The sequence below is a fragment of the Cyanistes caeruleus genome, chromosome 1, assembly GCF_971803275.1.
Source record: "Cyanistes caeruleus chromosome 1, bCyaCae1.hap1.1, whole genome shotgun sequence".
Taxonomy (NCBI): Eukaryota; Metazoa; Chordata; class Aves; order Passeriformes; family Paridae; genus Cyanistes; species Cyanistes caeruleus.
In genome coordinates, this window is record NC_141701.1 from 24540795 (window position 1) to 24555097 (window position 14303).

Consider the following 14303-nt stretch of genomic DNA (forward strand, 5'->3'; position numbering starts at 1 on the left):
TGATTATGCTTGTCAAATGTGTTTACACTAGACATGGAGTACCTGGCATAGCGATGCTTGGCAACGAAGCACAGCTTAATAGGCACAAGTGCTGGCTGCTAGTGGTGAGTTTGGGTTTTAGATCTGTAATCCCTTGTCTTTTATTTACACCAGTCCAATGGGCAGGTTGAAAACTGTATCAGTGTAAGAGATTTGCTTTTTAAAAGAGATTGTTAAGTCCGACTCTAATCCATAGTGAGGATAAACTGGTAAATTGCTACATGAAAATGATGCTGATTTTAGCTCTGAACAGAACTAAGGCTTGAAATTAGCAGTGGTATTCTAGGAATTGTCAGCCTGATGACATTGTCAGCAGACTGAAGGGAGGTACATAGTCCCACCACTTTACAGCTTGCAAGGTGACTAAACCATTTTTTTTTTCAGAGAAGATGTTATATGAGTAAAACTCCTGGCAGGTTAAAAGAGAAAAGCACAAGGATACTGTATTTTAAAAAAAGAGCAGACTGTGTGGTGGCTGCTGCTGTTAGGAAGGTGGTATAATGCTGTGTGGCAGTGAGAGCCCTCCTTCCTGTGCAGCTACTTTGCTAAAAGATGTTCTCTTGCACCAGAACAGAAACAAGCACCTAAAAGAATGCCACGAGAGAACATATTAAATTAAAAAGAGGCAAAAAACCAAGCACCATCAGTTCCTATGTGTGCATCTTTAAGTCTGGGTTGTGCTCAGGCCTCCAGATCCTTTTGTATTCAAATTACCGGCTTGCATCAGGTTTATGCAAGTAGCTGAAAGTCATTAGCAGCCTAAGGTTGTTATATGTCCAATGTGAGATGAATTGGTTTTGCTTGACAGCTGGGGTAAAGTTTAGATGCTTAGATGCAGAACATATTGCCATCAGGTCTCTTTCACAGTACACAGCAGAGATTCTCTCTTTTTTTTTTTTTCTTTTTTTTTTTTTCCCCAATTCCCTTCTTACCATCAAATATTCTGTCAGAGCTGCTAGGAGCTGGATTGGCAGTGTTCAGCCTCGGAATGATTTCCTGTGCTGCTCAGGAGTCCCTGGTCAGGGGTAAGCCTGTGAGATCTGATAAAAGCAGGTTAAGATGCTTTGAGGAAATGTGGCAACCTAAAAACACTAAAAAAACCTGAGGTTACGGAATTTACACTAAAGAGAGCAGAGTGTAGTCTGAGTTAACATATTTAATGTTAGCTCCAGCTAGTCTCTTTCAAAAAAAATTCTTAAAATTTGTACCTCCTGAATCCTATGTGTTTTAGGATGTGAAGAGGTAACATTATTATCATCCATCATTAAATCCACTGAGTGTCAAACTTATCACCTTGACACTTTAATGATCCTTAAGATGTCCTTGTAAAAGCTGGGTACCATGGCAACCACTTAAACACAGGGCCTTGGCATTGCTGAACTTCTCTTAATAAATCAGGCATAATTGGCATCTATGTATTATAATAAATTAAAAGTTATTCAACTGGAATGATTTTATATTGTACAATATTAAGTCATTAAGTTTGCTGTTCTGATGTCTCCTTTGCGACATAATTCCTGTGTGTGCTTTTTAATACAGAAGATTTTATCTTCCCCTCACAAGTTATAACTGGGGAGATTTGAAGGTGCAGAAAATCAGTGCATAGTCTGTCACCCCCAGCAAAGTGTGTTTAAACCAGAACCCCACTGAAATGATTTGTTCCCAAGGACCAAAGTAATTTGATCAGGCAGGTTAAAATTACCTGTACATTTATTCAGGACACTGCATGATCCTTCTGCAGTGATCTGTTCTTCTTCCCTTTGTCTTCTGCTTTGTCCTCCTGCTCAGCCTGCAGAGGTGCACAGCAGCTGGGGTGAATTGCCATGGCAAAGGTGAGTGTAGCCCCCAGGAAGTACCTGGGGAAGGTGAGAGGGGATGTGCCATCCCTGTGCCTGCTCCATCTTGACTCTGTCCTGTCCTGACTGTCACCTTTTGGAAGAGGTCTGGTTAGGAATTACAAATCCTCGAAGATAGGAACATGTGGTCCCTGTAAACAGATAGTATAAAAAGAAAATTGCCATATATCCAGTTCTTCCTATCTATTCTCTCCTCTATGGCAGCACCAGCTACAGACAAGAGGGTTTGAATTCATTGCCTTTGTGTTGCAAAGGTCATCACACTGTCTGTGTAGCACTTTCTGGAATCAGACTGCTCAAATGGAATGTGAAATGTTGGGTGGAAAACCTTGAAAGCATATTAAAAATACTCCCCAACAGGATGAATAGGTCTAGTTGTTAAATGCCATCTACTTACTTTCTTTAAAGATCTTTTATTTTATTGATTTTCTGAATGGGTTCTTCATGTCACATAGTTATAAGGTACTTCAAAAATTCATTATTTTGCCTATAAGATGACTACAGTAGAAGCCATGTGACATTTCCATTTGTTTTCTGCAGATTTTGATTTTAAAGATCTGAATTTTAAAGCAAAAACCTAATAAGCCATAAGCTAATGAGACTGGGAAACAGAAAAACAGGATTGTTCATTGTACTGTATCACATTGGCCAACTACAGAAAAAGACCAGGATAATGAATTCACAGTGATAATACCAGATGGGTATTGGGTAGGAAATGGGAATGTTGAGATTTGTCAGGTTCTCAGTAAAGTCACTGGGAGCTCTATGTGGACTGAGGTCTGTCTGAAAGCCTACTTGTTACCCTGCCTGACTGGACATTGTGACTCTGTGCTGCTTTGTGTGCCATATTCAGTTTTCTCTTGATGCCACAGCGGTGGCTTTCTGACCTTCCTCTGATTTGAAACTGGAAATCAATAAAGTCAAAATAACTGGTCCTTTGGACATGTTTGTCCATCTGTTAGCTAGCAGGAAAACCATGTGTGAATGCTCTTTTTTGTGGGCACAAGGTCTCTTTGTACACAGCGTGGCACAGTGACAGCAGCGCGTTTCTGGATAGCTCTGCATTACACATGCCTAAGAAGTTCTCAACACAGCAGAGTATTTGTGAATATACTTAATTTGAAACCTGTTTCAATATTTCACTGATAGAAAAAAGCCTGCTAATACTTATGCAGATGTTTATCTGGACTGCTGAGCTAATTAAGACTGGTCATCTAGAAAGTGAAACTAAGTCAAAACATAAACATCTATCTGTGTGTCATTGTGATTTTAACTATTATCCTCGTTGCCCTTCATGCCTAGTTGTTTCTTAGGCTTTCCAGTTGTCTTTTATATTCAGGTATCAGCTCTCAAAGACAAAGAGAGGGTCTGAGCTTTTGGTGACAAACAGCTCTTGCACACTGGAAGATGCTCCAAAAGAATGTTAATCATTAAAGGGATGTTAATAGTTCCCATTCTTTTACCACTACTGTGCAGTTGTATCAGACAGTACAACAGTTTAGAGCAATAAAATAAAAATATATCCTTGATTACAATAACATTATCAATACACAGATATTTTAATGTGAAAAGGTTATTGTTGAAATATGTTGTTTATCAACACTTTTATTTTTAATATCTTATTTATATCAGGTCAAAATCTAAATGAAGTTGAATTTAGTTACTAAAATTTATGTTTTAAACTGAGACTCAGTTTTAGATGTCTTTGATTCCTCACAAAAACTGATTTAGTGCCCCAAACTGAAAAGGTCACAGAACTGAAAAAATATTTTCATTTCCTTAGTCTTATATAAACTTTTACTAAAAGTATTTTGGATTCTGATACACAAAGACTAATGCTTGCCTCCAGAGAAATAATAAGAAAGAGAAATGCAATGCTACTACAGTACACTAATGTGTACTGTAGCATGATATATGTTATTTAAAAAATAAAGTTCTGAGAGGTATTGCTTACAAATATTTTCAGGATGATTTTAGCATTTTCTTCCACACACTCCTGCAATTCACTGTTTCCACAAGTCCTTTCACTACTGATGAACTTTGCTTGTGAGGAACTTGTGGAGCTGCTGTGCACTACAGAAAAGAAGGACATTTTAAGAGGGTGGAGGAGAAAGACCAAAGTAAAACAGAGATGTGCACAAGAAAAGATCTTTACAGTTTAGGTGGTGGCTTAGGACTGGAATTAGAGCATTTTGACTGTAGAGTTATTGTTACCAGCTCCCTTGTTTCTGCATTTGTTTGGATATATTAATGCACTTGTTATCATATCTGAGGTACCTCAGTTGAGTTCAGGCTATTTCTGCATACTAGCAAGTTTCCAAATATCACCTTTCCAATTTTCTTTTTTTTTTTTTTGCCTAAAGAGGAATTGCTGCTTTAGTTGTACCAGGATTTCTTATGTTCAGCAATTTCTGCTGAACTCTACATTAAAACTTTCACTTTGATCTAATGTATCTAATGGAGGGATGATTATCAGGTTGATTATCAGGCTGCTATGTGAGATAATTTATAAAAAGCTAGTACATTCCACAATTTCCACCATTTAGGAACGTTAGCCCAGCATTCCATAGATGCTTTGCTTCAGGCTTGCTACCTGTGTCTCTTTTGAGGGTGGCATTTTGAAATTAGAAATTAGAAATTAAAATCTGAAATTAGACTTTAGAAATTAGGTGTTTATTAAAATGCAGTAAAGGTCAGTGAAAACCTTAAAATAAGAAATAAGGACACCGAGATGCAGCAGATATCAGTAATGCTGATGATGAGGGATACAGCCTGCCTGCTCATCAGTGGATTTTGCATTCCAATACTAATAATTTAAGTGCTTATTTTATTATAAACTTCATTGGTTATATAAAAATGGAAGAAAGAAGTGAGAAAATAGCATGTGATATAACACATCACTCAACCTCTTGCCTACACCATTGTTTCTGTTCATGGTTCCCTTTGCAACCAACCTTTTACTTTTTTCTTTTTTAATAGAAACAGAAAAACTGGTGTCTGGCAGCCTCTGCCTTTGACTGTGCTTTAATTCACTGTGCATCAGCAGGTGTCCAATACTCAATTCTTGATGCTTATATATTGTGTTTCATCTGCTGTCATCCTCAGAGCTAAAAAGTGATGGTCCTCAGTTCAAGTTTTATATCTGTGTAGGAGAGCAGAAGTGTGAAGTGCAAGTGCAGCTTGTACAGACCCAAGTGACATAGCTTTGATCTGCTTAGTTTCCAATTCCAGCTTCCGGCACCAGCTGTAGCCTCCCAGTCTGAGGGAAGGCTCGTACAGCCCCTGCAGAAGGGGATTGTTCTGGGCTTGAGCTCAGTTCAGACTCTTCCTCCCAAGCTGAGGTCCTGTTGCATCAATAGAATATACCTGATTTCCTCAAAAGCTGCACAACCTGAACAGCTTCTTATCTGGGCACTCTGGGCATTCTAAGGGAGCATAAAATGGCTGTTGGGTAAAACTGTGAAGCAGCAATGATTTTTTAATTCTATGTTTTCTCCTTCTGAGAAATGAGATCTGACTTGCAGGTTGCCAGTATCTCTTTTGTACAGTGTGTGGGTAAAAGTGCAAGTGTGACAAGGGAAGCTATAAATAATTTTACACCTAATGGTGCTCTAATGCATGTGGGCTGTACATATCTCTTTGATATTTGTGTTTTCTGTGTTTTGCACTCTTAACTCAAGGGAATTTCCTCTCCCTGGGAGAGGGGGGTGACTGCTCTGGGAGGACTTGCCCTGCAGCTCCTCAGGGCAATGTTGTCCTCATGTTTTCTTTCTCCTTTGCCATATCTAAAATCAATCATTTTAAGGAAAAAAAAAAAAAAAAAAAAGCAGTTTTATTTCGAATTGTTGCATGGCAGTACCAAACACATAAGTAACTAGGTGTGGATATGTTAGAATTGTTTCAAGCTGGTCTGTCCATAAAAATCTGCCCAGAAGTTTGACTTCTAGGAAGAGCAGCAAAAGAGAAATTAGGTACTCTTAGTTAAAAATACTTCTAAAACAAGTTTGTAAGCGTATTTGTTCATCACCACTTACCTAAATGTGTTGAGCATACTGGAAATTAGTAAATGTTGAGTAACGGTCAAAAGGTGTCTTTCTGCTTTTACAATAAGACCAGTAACAGATATTTAGAATACCCACATCCCCTCATCATGCTGCAATGCCATTGTCACTTTTATCATAAAAGAATTATGTATCTCTGTATATGAAAAATGCATTCTAGAACTACTCTGAATTAGTTTTTAATGTACTGTGACCTTGAATTGCCCCAGGATATTAATGCTAAATGATTACTTCTGAATGCTCTTTGAATAGCTGCACAGAGCAATTAAATGCACCATACATCACACATGACATAGTTAAACGCCTCTTCTGGTCAAGGAACCTAAACAGTTCTTTCAAATGATGGTAATTCCATATTACTGAAGATGAAAAAAAAAAAAAAAAGACATAATTTGCTAGCATTAAGATAAGCATAACCTGGACGAGGTTATAACTTTGCCTGAGATGGAGCAAAATAAAAGATTTTTTTATGGTGGTCTACAAGGAAGATCATTGCAAAACCAAAGCACCATCACACTGCACATTCTCTCTACACAAAGGGAGCAATAGAAATAAATCCCTCCCTTTTTGACAAGTTGTCATTTTTTCCCTGTAAAATAAAAGAATAAAGAATACGGCTCATAAAATGGGTGTAAAATGTGGACACTGCTATTATGTATGGTATATTGTGCAGCAGTTGATTTTAGAAGGTGGAATGACATAAATCTGATCTTTGCAAAACCTTCTAATAAAATTCATGAAGTTTAGAAGCGATCACAGGGGCCAAGATTAATCTGATAATTGGAGCACAAAGAGCCTTTTGCTTGGGTCACTGGTTCAAATCTGACCTGGTTACTTGAAAGTATGTGCTATTTCAGATGCAGTGGCAATTTTGGCCCAAGTCAGAGCAGACATATCATCCCTTTTGGTATTCAGTGGGTATAAATGTTGAGTGTGACTGTGATTCAAAAATCAGCCCAATTGTTTATATTACACATCAGACACTGGTGACAACTGCCTGATAGACTCAGCTTTCAGACTACCCCTCAGCACATGCTCCATACCATTTCCTTGCCTCTAGCCTGGTTCCTGGCAGCAATTCCTACCCTAAGGTGAAGCTGCAGCATCCCTGTCCTTATTTCCCTTCCCAGTTTTTCCCTCCAAGCTCTGCTGAGGTTGAGACATCACCATGTGTCAGAAGAACTATCTAAACCACAAAAATGTTAATGGCAAATACATGTTGACCTTGAAAATAACTCCTGAGTAATTTCAAGAAATTGAGCAAGGTCCTGGAAAAAAAAAAAAAAAAAGGATATATAGAACACCCTTTGTACAAAATTTCCAGTTCTCAAGTTTGGGAGTGGGATGGATTGTGTGTGGTGATGTGCAAAGGATGATAAGGGTTAAGGAAGTAGGACAGGGCAGGTGTAGGAATTTAGCTTTGTTAGCTGTGTGCTACAGAGCCCCAGGGCATTGCTGGGGAAAGGAGGTGGTGGGCAGGCACAGAAGATGATTGCTAGAGGCAGCAGTTTATTGCAGCAGATCATTACAGCAGTCCTGAAACACAAGAGAAACCCAGAAGGGGTATGTTAAATTAGGAATTCATTTCTCTCCATGTATGTTTTAACTTCCATACACTGAGAAGAAGCAATCCAACAACCTCCAGAAGCAGATGCTGGGGTGGAATAGGGAGTGAGAGCCACCATTCTTAGGGGTATTGGTGATTCAGCTCTAAGATAGTTTTCACTGCATGTTTTCAGTGTGAGGAAGCTCACTGTTGAATGACTGGATTAGAGTGTGAAGACAAGCTATATGTGCTTTATAAAAGGAGAAAAAAGATTTTATGGTAACACAGACTTGATGCACCAGCTACTAAAACCAGCTGCTATACAGCAAAATCTACATTATGGCTGCCCCATATCAGCCACTGAGGATGTTGGTGTTAACATCATTGAAAAGTTTGAACATGAGTTAGACTAGCCCAAGGCAAGCAGAACATGCATGACTGGCACTCGCATGGCAGGTAATCCAAACTGACACTGACCTTGACAACATTACGTGACAATATTTTTACTAGAGGAAACTGCCCTTGTTTCCCAGCAGTGTGAGATTCCAGCAGGCTTCTCTGCAGTGTGAGGACAGCATGGTCCTGTTCTTTCACTGCAGAGTTTGGAAGTGCTTGGTTTGGTCAGAACAACTACCTCTCCCCGCTCTGCCCCATGTCTTTGTTTGGAATCACCTCATGGTCTTCATGGCATCTGCCAGACTGGGACTTGTTTTTGCAGGTGTATGTGGAAAAGAAAGTGTTCTGGGGAACACTCCTTGTTTACTGGTCTGCAGAAGGGGCAGTGACCATCATAAGCTATGTATGCAAAATGCTTGGGGAGAAAATTTTCCAGAGACAAGGAGGAGGAGGAGGAAAGACTGATGTCCTTGAGCTGCCTCTGCTTCACTAGAAGATGGCAACCTTTGCTGTTCGACTGGTGCACTCTGTGCACCCCTGTCTGCCACAGACTCCCCCAGAACCCACCTTTTTTGTAGGGACTCCAACAGGATTGGGCTATATTTCATGGTTTTGACTTAGTTTCTCCACCCTGATTTGATATTAATCCTTTGCTTTGTTAACCTGAAAAAAAATCAAACCAAACCCAAACAAAACCCAGCATGATGCATTTTTTAATATTATTTGGTTGATGAAGGTGTCAATGATAAAGATGTAATTTCATTGCTGATTGCTTCTTTGGAAAATGTAAAGCTTCAGGAAATGTGATTCCACATAACAGGCATCACAAAAAGAGTAAAATACTAGAAGCTGGTTTTATGGGACAGAGTTAGATTGTAAATCACTTTTGTTAGCCTTAAATTAGAGAAACAGTATCTTGGAAGTTTCTGGAGTGATGATCTCTATACACCCTAGAGAGGGTTGGTATTCTTTGCTTTTAAACAAAAAAGAAAGTAAATTAATCAGTCTTTTCTTCTCTCATTTGTATTCACTGTATGTAACCTTTGGGGGCTGTGCAGTCCAAAGGATGGAGACCACAACAGGAATCTCTGTGAGCAACTGGGAATCTGTTTCCTGTTGTTTATCTGGCAGAACTGACAAAATCAGTCTTCTCATCTTTCTTCATTAATTTCTCTCTCTGTCCCATAACTGTGTGTAGAATAATTAGTTAATGGGACTAATTCTGTTTTCATCTACTCTAATGTCATTATGTGTGATACCTGATGACATCAATGAAATTAAATAAACCTGAAGAAACTGCTGAGGCCAGAATCACAGACAATATTTAAAAACCAGTAAGTGCAATCTTTCATCCGGGATCTGGAGTTATGTGATTTTTTCTGTATTTACTATGCATTCTCAGTAACTACTTTTATTTTTCCGTTTCTCTGGGTATGATCAGCACTGCTTAATGTTATTATCTCAGTTTTGTCTTTGTCCAATGACATTATTATGTTGTTCAACGTTATTATTCCATAAATTCAGCCTCTTTGATAAACGGATGGGCAGTTGTGACGCTTGAACGTACCACAACACTGACATTGCCCAGAACAAAATGAAATTGTTCTTTTTGCTGCTCTGCAACTGTTTGGCAGTTTTAAAAAGCAAGGAGAGGTCACAGTTCTGCAGCTATCAGTTGAAGCTTTCTGGGGTAAGAAAAAGACCAATGGTTTGACATGTAGGAACCCTATTGAACTAGTTTTGCCCAATTACTTTAAAATTAATTTTGATATATTTTCTCTATTTTTGGTAGGTCACTTTAATGTAAACTTTAGAATCAAGTCTAGCTTTCTTGTGTTTTAAAGTTAACACAATTCAGATAAATCCTCCTTTTACTCATTTTTTCTCAGACATAGTATATTTTTCTAAAACTATTTTCAGTCTGAAGTTTTTTTTTAATACTGGTATTGGCTTCACTTCTATATATCATTTATATCTCCTAAGCTATTAAAACTTTATTATTGTCATTACAGTAATGTGGTGACCAGAACTGAACACAAAACTCTCAACTCCCTGCCAGAGCCTTATATAATAGGAGAACAATGGATGAATGTTGTTAATTTTAAATGCAAAAATTATAAATCAATTACAGTGATGGGCAAAAGCCCTTCGTGACATGCCACAATTTACTTTCAAAGACATTTAAACCTATTTCACATGCTGAACAATTTGTAATAAATTATGATTTTTTTTCTCCTGAAATGAAGCTATAATTATGACAGTTGAATTCTTGTTCTGAGAAATAAGGTGGCATTTAATTCCTTGAGAACAAATGACACTCACAAAAGAACAGTTAATTATTCTCAGCTGCAAAAAAAAAAAAAAAAAAGGAAAAAAAAGTGGGGGTAGGGAGAGAAAAAAAAAAGTATGAAAGAGAATGTGGTAGCACTTTATATGAAGTGTCTCTTAATGAATCCTTAACGAAAGCTGTACTGCAATTGAACTTTGCTTGGTGTCCATGTGATTGAGTGACAATCTTTAAGTTCAACCCTTCCCATAAAATCAAAACCATATTCAGATGAGGGATACAATGAAAGGATGTATCTTCAGGAAATATTACATCTCTGTCAGCAAACCTTCAACATGCAAAGAACAAAATGCAAAACAGACAGCTAAGTCATCTCTGTAGTTTAAAGCTCTGTTGTAATTGTACCACAGTACAATTAGTCCTAATACTTCTTAATTTCCAGGCTTACTATTAGAATAAAATGAATAATTTTGCCATGTGCCAGTATTCACAGAGCAGTAAAGAGGGGTGCTCACCAGTCGGCTCCTTCACCCTACAAATGTGTGACCACATGCTTCACTCTTTTTGCACGCATGGGTCTTGCTCTCATCGGTGGGACCACACAAGGGTCACAGGATAAGGGACTTCCTGGATGCAGAGTTTCTTCCCTGGAAGTCCTGATCACCCCGATTTCCTGACGTAGCTTTGCAGAAAGCAGTGCACAGCTGAACGTAGGCTCTGCAGCATCTCACGTTTTCAGTTCTTGCTGTCCTGGAGTTGTCAGTCTTCACTTTGTTAATCTGCCGTCCTTCCTCAGGGCACAGACACGTTCCAGAAGGGCCATACCAAGTGGAATACCCTCATCCTTCTTGGTTCAATTAAGGTTTGTGAATTGGCTAATTTGGGGGCTCTCTAAAGTGTAGCCGGAACAACACAGTCGCATGTAAAACAAGGCCTAATGCACTCAGTTACATTAATGTTAAATCAAAGATGATTGGATTAATTGCTGTTTCATTTTATCTTCCGTGCATGTGTGATGCTGGCAGAATTTCAGAGGTTTTAGAAAAATTGATTGAGAATGCTGTGAAAACAATATGAGCAAAAAGACTTTTGTATCAGGCAGGTCTTTCTCTTTTAAGGGGTATACAGTCTGAAATTTGGAGGATATAATGTATTAATATCTGTATTTTTTATGCTGCTCATAAAATGTATGAAAATTAACTGATCATACAGTATGTAAAGTACTGGATATGGCAACTGCCAATTATTCCTCTGAGAAAAAGCAGACTTTTCATCAGACTTTCACCACAACAAAGCATATGAGAAAAGCTGGCTGATTTCTAATGTGGAAAAAGAATATACTGTTAATAATGTAAAAGTACACCCTTTTGAATATTATGCACATGTTTTTAATTTTGTCACCTTTAAATTCAAATCTACTTAAATCCCTTGGTAGAATGACATAATAGAACAGTGTTAGACCCATGAGGAAACTCACACACTTCAATATTTTATTTTATTTGTCTGCTCAGTTCTGATAGCAAACAGAAGATTTATTAATGCAATGTAAAATATTCACTGGCAGGTAAAAGTAATTCTGCTAATGAACATGATTAAAACAGCAGCTGGAATATAGAAAATGCAGCGTTTGCAGGATCCTTGGAATTAATAGACCTTAAAATACTTGGGAAATCAATTAAAATACATCTTCAAGATTACAAAAATCACTGTGCATGTGTTAAACTTGGAAATGAACATTAAAAGAATAAAACCCATACTTCCTCAGCAAGAACATTTCAAAGTGCCTTTTCCTGACCACTGCAGAGATTGCAGAAAGATTTGGGAAATTGATATTTTCCCATGTCTTTTAATTGGGAAGGTACATTGCCAGTGAGAGCTTGAGGTAGTTAGAAGCTTGCACTTCTTCCTTGTCCTCCCTTAGGGCATTCTCACTCTGACTATGTATTTTCTGTATTTTTAAGGTTATTTATATCCCTGCATAAGGGATAAATGCTCATTAAAGCTGCTTTGCTGCTACTGCAGCTGGACTCATTGGTAGGGGCTGGATATTCCCAGCCAAAGGAGGCTGGGTGCTGAGGGTGGTGGCCTGGCCTCAGGGAGATGTCCCCACCATCCTTGGCCCCATCCCAGTTCCCCCAAGTGAAGACAGCAGGGCAGATCAGAGATGGGACCAAACTGGTGGAGAACATGACGCACGTCCCTGTTTCAGTGCTGGGGACACCACTGCCCTGCCATCGAGCTGCTGGGGCAATGTCTGTGCCTGGGGAACATCGGCCCTCCTGACTGCACAAGCCTTGGCACCAGAGGCTGCTCAGGAGACAGCAGGAGCTGGCAGAAACATCAGATTATACAGGTGCTTTGTACAGCAAATTTTCATGTCAGGTTTGGCTCCTGGGTGGCTCTTTGGTGAGGGAGCTGTGGGGCAGTGGGGACACAGTGGGTGCTCACACTTCCCAGGCCATGCAGCCAGAGCAGCCACTGCAGGCACAGGCTGGACCAGCCCAGCCCACCACCCCTGCATCATCCAGCCAAATGAAGCTGGACTTTGACAGGAACTCTTGGCTCCCCTCTGCTCCCTTGAGGCTGGCTGCCTCACAAGTTTTTCCAGACAATCTAATGTGGTGGCTTTTTTTTTAACTAAATGTAATAGCAGATTTTTTTACTCTGTGGATTTTTAATGCCACTTTCTCTTTATAGACTGTATGTTACTACAGAGCTCTGTCCCTGGGAAACAGGAATCTGGTCTGCGCTACTCTTTCTCATGTAATCAGTACAGAAATATTACAGATGTGATTGTGCTTTCATTTACAATTGTTGAGTCTTCTAGCATTTCTTGGCTCCTGCAGGAGTGAATATAATGCTCTGGAAAGGTGAGGATGCAAGGTGAAATGCCTTAGTTATTGACATTTCTGGTCCAGCACAAACAGCAACACACATTCCATTGCCAAACTATTTATTTGTTTATCCAGAGATAGCATCACTTGGGGAAAAAACAATGAAAAAAACAATTGGCATTCCCTTTTTCAATCACTTATGGACCTTGAAATATAATCACCTTCCCTTTAGACATGCTGGAGATTTTATTTACCTGATTATATCACTGTTAATGTAAACCTGGAAAATCTGGGATAAGTTTAGCATATATCCCTACTGTGGCAATATCAGATGCAATCTTGGTTTAGTCACCAGATTTTGGATCTGAATTAGTGATGAAAGTATTTGATACAGTATTATGGATAACAAACAAAGGCCAATGATTATGGAGGAATAAAGAACTAAAATCTAGGATGAATCTCACTATAAGCAATATACTACATTATATCCACATAGATACTCCAATGCCTAAGAACCAGACTGTTGTTTCATGATCCAGCCCATGCCAAACAAAGCACAATATGCAGAGAGTACTTTGAGATGGTTACATCAAAAGTGAGAGGAGAGTTGTGTTTAAGGGAAAAGAGATTTACAGATTTCTTCTCTTTAAAGAACAATTCACTTACATATACTTCCAGAAGAGATTTGAATTTGAGGATCCTGTCTAGGCAAGAATAATTAGTGGATGTCTGGTTGGCAGGCTTTTTAGTTTCCAAAATTTTTGAGAAAAGCAAAGAGAAAAAGGCTGTGAGTACAAGGAGAGTGTTATTGAGACTGTTGTCTCAATCACCAAAGGAACACAGAGGTGCAGAAATCTTTAGCACATTTATCATTCAAGAACTTGGATTTGTGCCTGAAAGAGATGCCTGCTTTTATAATGCATTTATTGCTACCTGATGGTTGGTGTAAGACAATTATAGAGTATCTGCTGTAATGGCATCAAGCAGTTTGCTTAAGAGTATCAACGATCTACTTCAGGTGACAAAAATGTGGTATTCAAACATCATTTGCTCTTCCAGGGAAATTTTTTTCAGATGAGCATCTTGGTCCTTTTCCATAAGAGACCCCAATTAAAGGAGATTGATGTATTTTTCTGCTTATAAAAAATAATCCAAGTAACTTTATCCTTTTAATGCTTTTTACATACAGTGAATCCCTTATTTATGCAAACATGATGAAAAGGAATTAGAGTGAGATAGAGTGTGCCGCTCCTAATGAATTTCACAGTATGTCCTGTATTTCCC

General features: G+C 38.7%; 2 long non-coding RNA genes across 7 annotated transcripts in view; one reads left to right on the forward strand and one right to left on the reverse strand.

Annotated features, from left to right (window-relative positions):
- The window catches only part of LOC111924547 (uncharacterized), a 64537-nt gene that overhangs the window by 41837 nt on the left and 8397 nt on the right, over positions 1-14303 (forward strand). The gene's annotated exons all lie outside the window — the stretch shown is intronic.
- The window catches only part of LOC111924548 (uncharacterized), a 68291-nt gene that overhangs the window by 25366 nt on the left and 28622 nt on the right, over positions 1-14303 (reverse strand). For 5 of the 6 annotated variants that reach the window (XR_015284928.1, XR_015284929.1, XR_015284927.1 and 2 more), the window contains exons 4-5: positions 1742-2026; positions 972-1079 (exon numbers count right to left, since the gene is read on the reverse strand). This is a non-coding gene — a long non-coding RNA (uncharacterized LOC111924548). Of the gene's footprint in view, positions 1-971; positions 1080-1741; positions 2027-3849; positions 3969-14303 lie in introns of all 6 variants that reach the window. The other variant, XR_015284930.1, reaches the window with a different exon arrangement.